This window comes from Oncorhynchus masou, unplaced genomic scaffold (assembly GCF_036934945.1).
Source record: "Oncorhynchus masou masou isolate Uvic2021 unplaced genomic scaffold, UVic_Omas_1.1 unplaced_scaffold_5233, whole genome shotgun sequence".
Taxonomy (NCBI): Eukaryota; Metazoa; Chordata; class Actinopteri; order Salmoniformes; family Salmonidae; genus Oncorhynchus; species Oncorhynchus masou.
This window is the reverse complement of record NW_027011641.1, coordinates 10,000-19,661: the sequence shown is the minus strand read 5'-3', so window position 1 is coordinate 19,661 and position 9,662 is coordinate 10,000. Positions and strand designations below refer to the sequence as shown.

The 9,662-nt window shown below is 47.5% G+C and overlaps 1 pseudogene; it reads right to left on the bottom strand.

Moving 5' to 3' along the window:
* Window positions 1–1,508: 1,508 nt before the first annotated feature.
* LOC135535872 (muscarinic acetylcholine receptor M3-like) lies at window positions 1,509–8,495 on the bottom strand (annotated as a pseudogene).
* Between the last annotated feature and the right edge of the window lie 1,167 nt (window positions 8,496–9,662).

Genomic DNA, 9,662 nt, shown 5'->3' with positions numbered 1-9,662 from the left:
GTGGAATCAAAGAGTAGAGTAGCACGCCACTCACAGACACTTGGAAAGTACTGCAGATGTACATGAAAGTACTGCAGTTTTACATGAAAGTACTGCAGATGTACATGAAAGTACTGCAGATTTACATGAAAGTACTGCAGATGTACATGAAAGTACTGCAGATGTACATGAAAGTACTGCAGATTTACATGAAAGTACTGCAAATGTACATGAAAGTACTGCAAATGTACATGAAAGTACTGCAGATGTACATGAAAGTACTGCAGATGTACATGAAAGTACTGCAGTTTTACATGAAAGTACTGCAGCTTAACAAAGTACTGCATCTTTACATGGAAGTAGTGCACCTTTGCAAGTACTGCAGCTTTACAAAGTATTGCACCTTTACAAAGTACTGAACCTTTACAAAGTACTGCACCTTTACAAAGTACTGTAACTTTACAAAGTACTGCACCTTTACAAAGTACTGCAACTGTACAAAGTACTGCAGCTTTACAAAGTACTGCAACTTTACAAAGTACTGCAATTTTACAAAGTACTGCAGCTTTACAAAGTACTGCAACTTTACAAAGTACTGCAACTTTACAAAGTACTGCAACTTTACATGTCCACTGATTCACCTAATTGTATCTATCTGCCAACTGGAAAGGTAACCGTGTTCTGTGTGATTGTTGAAGGTCTGTAACCGTGTTCTGTGTGATTGTTGAAGGTCTGTAACCGTGTTCTGTAGGATTGTTGAAGGTCTGTAACCGTGTTCTGTAGGATTGTTGAAGGTCTGTAACCGTGTTCTGTGTGATTGTTGAAGGTCTGTAACCGTGTTCTGTAGTATTGTTGAAGGTCTGTAACCGTGTTCTGTGTGATTGTTGAAGGTCTGTAACCGTGTTCTGTGTGATTGTTGAAGGTCTGTAACTGTATAGCAACAGTTCAGTTAAAACCAGGCTTGGAAACACCAACAGATATTGTCATATACATCTGACAGCCCTTTTATATGTCCCACATTTTCCATTGGGTTGGGTGCCCTAAACATCAAATCTAATATAATCAAATCTCCCCTTCCCTCCGTGTATAAATATCCCTGGTCATCTGTGTGGCCTTATCACATGCAACATATATGATTTGAAAATAAACATAGAATGACAAAGCTGTAAAACATTATTCTAAATATAAACCATCAAGTTGCTGTTAAATATGAGGGATTCAGCATGAAGTGTCCTGTGGTTTTATTATGTTGAATATGTCTTTGTTGTCAATGTTTTGGCGCCAAACTGGTGTCAGTTGTGGGGGGAAAAGTAAATAGTTGAAAGAGATGCAGAGTTAATTGAAAATAATTGTGTATTTTATTTGTCGTGTTACTATTTTTCTTTTGTATTATAATATTATTATGTGATCTCTTCATCGTTGAGAAGGCTCGTAAGTACAGTCCATCTCCCTGGCCAACTGTCCTGTTGATATAAATCATCCCAGAGAGGCCCGACAGAGCCTGCCACAGCTGACCCAGGGCCCCAGTAGATTACACCTGCAAGGGCTCCTTCTTGCGGAAGGCGACCGTCTGCCTCTGCTGGAACTGAGGCTTGTTGCGTTTGTTGATGTCCTGCCAACGGCAGAGCAGAATCATCTTGAAGGTGTTCCTGAAGGTGAGGTTGCACATGGCGTAACACATGGGGTTGATGGTGCTGTTGACGTAACACAGCCAATAGCCCAGAGCCCAGAGCCCCAGGGATGCAGCCAGTACAGAAGGTGTTGACCAACACCATAATGTTATAGGGAGTCCAGGTTATGATGAAAGCCAACAGGATGGCACTGAGAGTCTGGGCGGCTTTCTTCTCTTTCTTCTCCTTGACTACACTCTGCTTCTTACGCTTGGTGATCTGGGTCTTGGCTTTGGAGGCCAAGCTCTTGGCCATGGCTGCATCCTTCAAGGAGATGGGGGCCGAGGAGGGGACTTGGAGGTGGACGACACATCGCCTGTTTGGTGGCTCTTGGTGGAGGTCTGGATGGAAGACGAGGAAGTGACAGGGGTTTTAGAGAAGGAGCGTTGGTGGTAGCTGTTGTCTTCCTTGTCTTTCTCCCTTCTAGTATTAAAGGATGTCTTCTTGTCCTTATTATCGCCCCCTTGTGGCCGGAGAGGGTCCTTCGTAGCATCCTGGTCCTCTGGAGATGTCAGCTGGGGGTCGTTGTTAGGGTTGTTACCAGGGGCGGAGTTTATCCCCGGCAGGTTGACCACGATGGAATAGATGCTCGGCTTGACTCCGTCGCCCCTCCTCGTCCTCAGAGTCTGATTGGTCCATGGAGGCCCCGCCCCCATCGTTGTTGTTCCAGCTATCGGAGCTGCTGTGTTCCGGCTCTCCTCCCACTGTGATTGTCTTCTTCTTGGACCACCTACTCAACGGCCAGAACCGGAAGCGCCCTCTGGTCTTCTTGGCTCCAGAGTCTTTCTGACCGGCCTGGTTAAGCTCGTAACTGCTGCAGCTCCTGGAGCTTCCTGTTTTGGGCATCATGGGAGCCTCCTCTTCCTGGGCCTCCTCCTTCTTCTCCTCATCCTTCTGGCTACCCCCCTGGCCCGCCTTGTTCCCTGCCCCAGACCCCCTCAACCCCGCCAGGTCCTTCTGCCTGTTCTCTGTCTCTCTGTAGATCCTCCAGTAGAGAACCGTCATGATGGTAACCGGTAGGTAGAAGGCGCGATGGCTGTGCAGAATGTGATAATAGGCTCTGAGAGAAACTGAATAAAGCATTCTCCAGGAGGCACAGTGCGCTCCCTACGATGTACTGCCAGAAGAGTATAGCCGGGGCCCACAGGATGAAGGACACGGACCAGGCCATGCTGATCATAGTCAGAGCTCTTGGTGGTCCTCTTGGCCCGGTAAGTCAGAGGTCGAGTTATGGAGAAGTAGCGGTCGAAGCTGATCACCAGAAGGTTCATGACGGCGGCGTTGCTCGCCACATAGTCGATAGCCAACCACAGGTCACACGCCCAGTTCCCTAAAGCCCATTGGTCCATGATAATGTAGGTAGTGTAGAGGTTCATGGAAAGAGTCCCTAGAATTAGAACACTGTATTTTAGTTTCACTCTGATATTACAGTAATTGACTATAAATATTACACATTTGAAATTACAGTAATTGACTATATATACTACTCATGATATTACAGGAATTGACTATAAATATTACACATTTGATATTACAGTAATTTGACTAATACATATTACACATTTGATATTACAGTAATTGACTAATACATATTACACATTTGATATTACAGTAACTGACTAATACATATTAAACATTTGATATTACAGTAATTGACTAATACATATTACACATTAGATATTACAGTAATTGACTAATACATATTACACATTTGATATTACAGTAATCGACTAATACATATTACACATTAGATATTACAGTAACTGACTAATACATATTACACATTTGTGAGACACTGTAGGAAATCATAGTACAATATATTATCAGTATCAGCTGAGATACATTACATCATCTATGCACGTATGAAAACAGCAAGTACAGTTAAAATACCGATGATGAGGTCAGCAAAGGCCAGACTGAGGAGATAGTAGTTATTCACCGTCTTCAGCTGCTTGTTCACCTGGAAGAGAGAAGAGAAACGTTTCATTAAAGTGTCACTCCACAGTAAAACATCAATTAACAAGACGTCTGATGTCGAACGCTCCCCTTCCCTCCGTGTATAAATATCCCTGGTCATCTGTGTGGCCTTATCACATGCAACATATATGATTTGAAAATAAACATAGAATGACAAAGCTGTAAAACATTATTCTAAATATAAACCATCAAGTTGCTGTTAAATATGAGGGATTCAGCATGAAGTGTCCTGTGGTTTTATTATGTTGAATATGTCTTTGTTGTCAATGTTGTGGATCATTTCAGTAAGAGATTTGAGGCACGGACGCCCCCTTGCAATAATTACGGCCTGCGATACACGTGCCATCAAGCTACCTCGCGATACAGAGACAGGAGATAGAATGGCCCGCAGGGGGCGTGAGCCCTATTTCGGACAAGCCTTCTTAAACAGTTACAGAAAGTCATAACACAATGTAACGTCTCGGCCTACAATCTACCTTGAAGGAGATGAGCACCAGGATGTTTCCTACGACGGTGACCAGAGACAGAGACCCGGTGAGGAACACGATCAGGATGACCTGCCATATGGTGTGACCTCCCAGAGGGTCATAGGTCACCGTGGGGTCAAGGAGGAGGCGTTGGACAGGCTGGTCGAAGAAGAACAAGATGATTACATTGTAACACTGAAACTGAAATGTATTTCCTTCATCAAAACCCTCATCCAAACAAACAGACGGAGAGGTTGTAGGAATGGCTCAGCCACAGTGCAACACCCCGAGAGCAGTTTAGGGGTTAAGTCCCTTGCTCAAGGGCACAACAGGCAGGATACGGTATCTAGGGTAATGAATACCGTATCGTAATGAATCCGGCTCACTCCCTGCAAATTTCCTTCAGAGAGTTAACTCTGGGATTCGGTTTCTAACCCTCTAACCTATACCTGGTCAGGTTGGTGAGGTCCCTGGTAATGGAGTCGTTGTCCAGCACAAGGCCCAGGCCCAGGATGGCGTTGTCGGCGTAGACCCTCAACCCTGGGGAGCTGTTGTTCAGGTACATACTGGGGTCTACAGAGGGGAAGAGCTGGACGAGTTCAGGTTCAAGGTCATAGCGCTGCCGTCCTGAGGGCATATTCTGGAGACACCTGGGAGAGAAAAGACCATTTGTTTTATATATACTCTTGAGTGTACAAAACATTAAAGACCACCTGCTCTTTCCATATGGCATAGACTGACCAGGTGAATTCGGGTGAAAGATGTTCCCTTATTGATGTCGCATATTAAATCCACCTCAATCAGTGTAGATGAAGAGGAGGAGACAGGTTAAAGAAGGATTTTTAAGCATTGAGACAATTGATTTAAGTGCCTTTGAACGGGATATGGTAGTAGGTGGAAGGCGCACCAGTTTGAGTGTGTCAAGAACTGCAACACTACAGGGTTTTTCATGCTCAACAGTTTCCTGTGTGTATTAAGAATAGCCCACCACCCAAAGGACATCCAGACAAGGTTCTACAGCTGCAACATCGAGAGCATCCTGACAGGTTGCATCATTGCCTGGTATGGCAACTGCTCGGCTTCCGACTGCAAGGCACTACAGAGGGTTGTGCATAAGGCCACTTACATCACTGTGGCTAAGCTGCCTGTCATCCAGGCCCTAAAAATTGTCAAAGACCCCAGCCACCCCATTCATAGACTGGTCACTCTGCTACCGCATGGCAGCGGTACCGGAGCGCCAAGTCTAGGACCAAAGGCTTCTCAACAGCTTTTATCAACAAGCCATAAGACTCCTGAACAGGTAATCAAATGGCTACCCGGACTATTTGCATTGTGTCCTGCTTCCCCCAAACCAATCTCTATTTTACGTTGCTGCTACTCTCTGTTTATCATCTTAGCATAGTCACTTTAACTATGCCTACACGTACATAGTACCTCAATTAGCCCGATTAACCTGTGCCCCCGTACATTCACTCTGTACCGGTACCACCTGTATATAGCCTCGCTACTGTTATTTTCACTGTCATTTTACAGTGTTTTAAAATGTCTTTACTTATCTATTGTTTACATAATACCTATTGTTTTACTTAAAAATTGTTTTGGGGCTTGAAAGTAATCATTTCACTATTCGGCGCTCGTGACAAATAAACTTTGATTTGATTTGGCTTCCGGGGTTAAGTGGACGGGTGTTAAAGAAGCAGCTTGGCGGGTTTCGGAGAACGCATGATCGACCTTCGCCTCTCCTTGACTCGACCTTCTGCTCTCCCGAGGAGGACGCATGACTCGACCTTCTGCTCTCCCGAGGAGGACGCATACGACCTTCTGCTCTCCCGAGGAGGACGCATGACTCGACCTTCTGCTCTCCCGAGGAGGACGCATGACTCGACCTTCTGCTCTCCCGAGGAGGACAACTCGACCTTCTGCTCTCCCGAGGAGGACGCATGACTTCGACCTTCTGCTCTCCCGAGGAGGGACGCATGACTTGACCTTCTGCTCTCCCGAGGAGGACGCATGACTCGACCTTCTGCTCTCCCGGGGAGGACGCCTGACTCGACCTTCTGCTCTCCCGAGGAGGACGCATGACTCGACCTTCTGCTCTCCCGAGGAGGACGCATGACTCGACCTTCTGCTCTCCCGAGGAGGGCGCATGACTCGACCTTCTGCTCTCCCGAGGAGGACGCATGACTCGACCTTCTGCTCTCCCGAGGAGGACGCATGACTCGACCTTCTGCTCTCCCGAGGAGGAGGACTCGACCTTCTGCTCTCCCGAGGAGGACGCATGACTCGACCTTCTGCTCTCCCGGGAGGACGATGACTCGACCTTCTGCTCTCTCCTCGACCTTCTGCTCTCCCGGAGGACGCATGACTCGACCTTCTGCTCTCCCGGAGGGGACGCATGACTCGACCTTCTGCTCTCCCGAGGAGGACGCATGACTCGACCTTCTGCTCTCCCGAGGAGGACGCATGACTCCACCTTCTGCTCTCCCGAGGAGGACGCATGACTCGACCTTCTGCTCTCCCGAGGAGGACGCATGACTCCACCTTCTGCTCTCCCGAGGAGGACGCATGACTCCACCTTCTGCTCTCCCGAGCCCGTTGGTGAGTTGCAGCGATGAGACAATATTGCGACTACCAATTGGATATCACGAATTTAGGGAGAAAAAAAATAACATATGGAAACCACATGTTTGCCAGCGTTTGATTTATTCCATTCCAGCCATTACAATGAGCTCAGCATCCTATACCTCCCCCAGCAGCCTCCTCCAGTCTTTCCCCTTCAAGGGAAATTCTAAATAAATTCACATTCACTATTGAAGCCAAATCCTCATCCTTTACCCTTTGGCTAGAGATCATGTCCCGAGCATTTTTGGATCTTTTGACTGCCAGAACGTAATCTGAGCCCTGAGAGACAGACCTAGCCAATATACCACTTCACCTCTAAGCTGCTGTAACCTCCATGTGTGACCACCAGAGGAGTTCTGCCCCGCAATGCACCATGGGTAGCGGGCGGCGAGGTTCACACCTGTCACCTACTTCATCCTTCAGCCACCAGGTTACTATTGGTCACATACACAGTAGAGATCAGCCAATCACAGTTTGAGAGAATAACTACCTCCCTGCTACCCTGCTCATAACCTTGCCCTGCCTCCCCGCCCTCCCACAGTGGCTTCTGGGAAACCATCTGTTAAGCCATAGACAAGGCCCCAGAATCCCAGAGACAACCCCTTCGACTGGCTGCATATTCTGTCCCTGCTTTAAACCACTGAGGGATAGAGAGGGAGAGCGAACATGAGAGAGAGTGAGAGAGAGAGAGAGAGAGAGGGAGAGAGAGAGAGAACAGGAGAGAGAGAGAGAGAGATGGAGAGAGAGAGAGAGAGAGAGAGAGAGAGAGGGAGAGAGAGAGAGAGAGGAGAGAGAGAGAGAGAGAGAGAGAGAGAGAGGGAGAGAGAGAGAAAGTGCAAGAGAGAGAGAGAGAGAGAGAGAGGGAGAGCGAGCGTGAGAGAGAGAGAGAGAGAGAGAGAAATGGAGAAAGAGGGGGAAGAGAGAACACGACAGAAAGACGGATCAAATAGATTTCATTAGTGCTGTTTGATATAAGAGGTTGGAAATTAATTTGATATCACTAAAGGGCCGTTCTAAACCAGTTGAAGGTTTTAGGAAAGAATGAAAGATGCGATTACAAAACACCAGAGTGCCTTCTATTCCTCTTCAGTTCCCCTCTCTAACAAACACAAACAAAAAGGATATTTCAGGCCTCTGAGTGACAACGCTCTGTGGGCACAACACAACAAGGCACAGCGTTGCCATGATCATGTAATTGATCTCAATCAGAGCTGACGGGAACTGTGACAGCTGGTGAGAGATACCCAGAGCTGTGTGATTACCTCAGAGGAGGCCAGTAGGATGGAACACCAATCTGTGGTGTAGATCACTACTCCCCACACAGAGGAGGCCAGTAGGATTGAACACCAATCTGTGGTGTAGATCACTACAAACAGTAGCAGCGGTGTGTAAAAAGCGGGGGGGGGTAATGCAAATAGTCTGGGTAGCCATTTGATTAGCTGTTCAGGAGTCTTATGGCTTGGGGGTAGAATCTGTTTAGAAGCCTCTTGGACCTAGACTTGGCGCTCCGGTACTGCTTGCCGTGCGGTAGCAGAGAGAACAGTCTATGACTAGAGTGGCTGGAGTCTTTGACAATTTCTAGGGCCTTCTGACACTGCCTGGTATAGAGGTTGTGGATGGCAGGAAGCTTTGCCCCAGTGATGTACTGGGCCGTACGCACCACCCTCTGTAGTGCCTTGCGGTCGGAGGCCGAGCACTTGCCGTACCACGCAGTGATGCAACCAGTCAGAATGCTCTCGATGGTGCAGCTGTAAAACCTTTTGAGGATCTGAGGACCCATGCCAAATCTTTTCAGTCTCCTGGGGGGGAATAGGTTTTGTCGTTCCCTCTTCACGACTGTCTTGGTGTGCTTGGACCATTCTAGTTTGTTGGTGATGTGGACACCAAGGACCTTGAAGCTCTCAACCTGCTCCACTTCAGCCCCGCCAATTGGAATGGGGGAGTGCTCTGTCCTCCATTTCCTGTAGTCCATAATCATCGCCTTTGTCTTGATCACGTTGAGGAAGAGGTTGTTGTACTGGTACCAAACTGCCAGGTCTCTGACCCCCTCCCTATAGGCTGTCTCATCATTGTCGGTGATCAGGCCTACCACTGTTGTGTCGTCAGCAAACTTAATGATGGTGTTGGAGTCGTGCCTGGCCTTGCAGTCATGAGTTAACAGGGAGTACAGGAGGGGACTGAGCACACACCCCTGATGGGCTCCAGTGTTGAGGATCAGCGTGGAGAATGTGTTGGTACCCACCCTTACCACCTGGAAGTCCAGAATCCAGTTGCAGAGGGAGGTGTTTAGTCCCAGGGTCGTTAGCTTAGTGATGAGCTTTGTGGGCACTATGGTGTTGAACGCTGAGCTGTAGTCAATGAATAACATTCTCACATAGGTGTTCCTTTTGTCCAGATGGGAAATGGCAGTGTGGAGTGCAATTGAGATTGCATCAAGGGTTTCTGGGATAATGGTGTTGATGTGATCCATGACCAGTCTTTCAAAGCACTTCATGGCTACAGATGTGAGTGCTACGGGTCGGTAGTCATTTAGGCAGGTTACCTAAGGTTTCTTGGGCACAGGGACTATGGTGGTCTGCTCGAAACATGTTGGTATTACAGACTCGGACAGGGAGAGGTTGAAAATGTCAGTGAAGACACTTGCCAGTTGGTCAGCACATGCTAGCAGTACATGTCCCGGTCATCCATCTGCCCTGCGGCCTTGTGAATGTTGACCTGTTTAAAAGTCTTACTTTGATCACACAGTCTTCTGGAACAGCTCTCATGTATGTTTCAGTGTTATTTGCCTATAAGGGAGCATAGAAGTAGTTTAGCTCGTCTGGTAGGTTCTCGGCTGTGCTACCCTTTGTAGTCTGTAATGGTTTGCAAGCCCTGCCACATCCGATGAGCATCAGAGCCGTTTGATGGTTCGCAGGAGGGCATAGCGGGATTTCTTATAAGCTTCCCG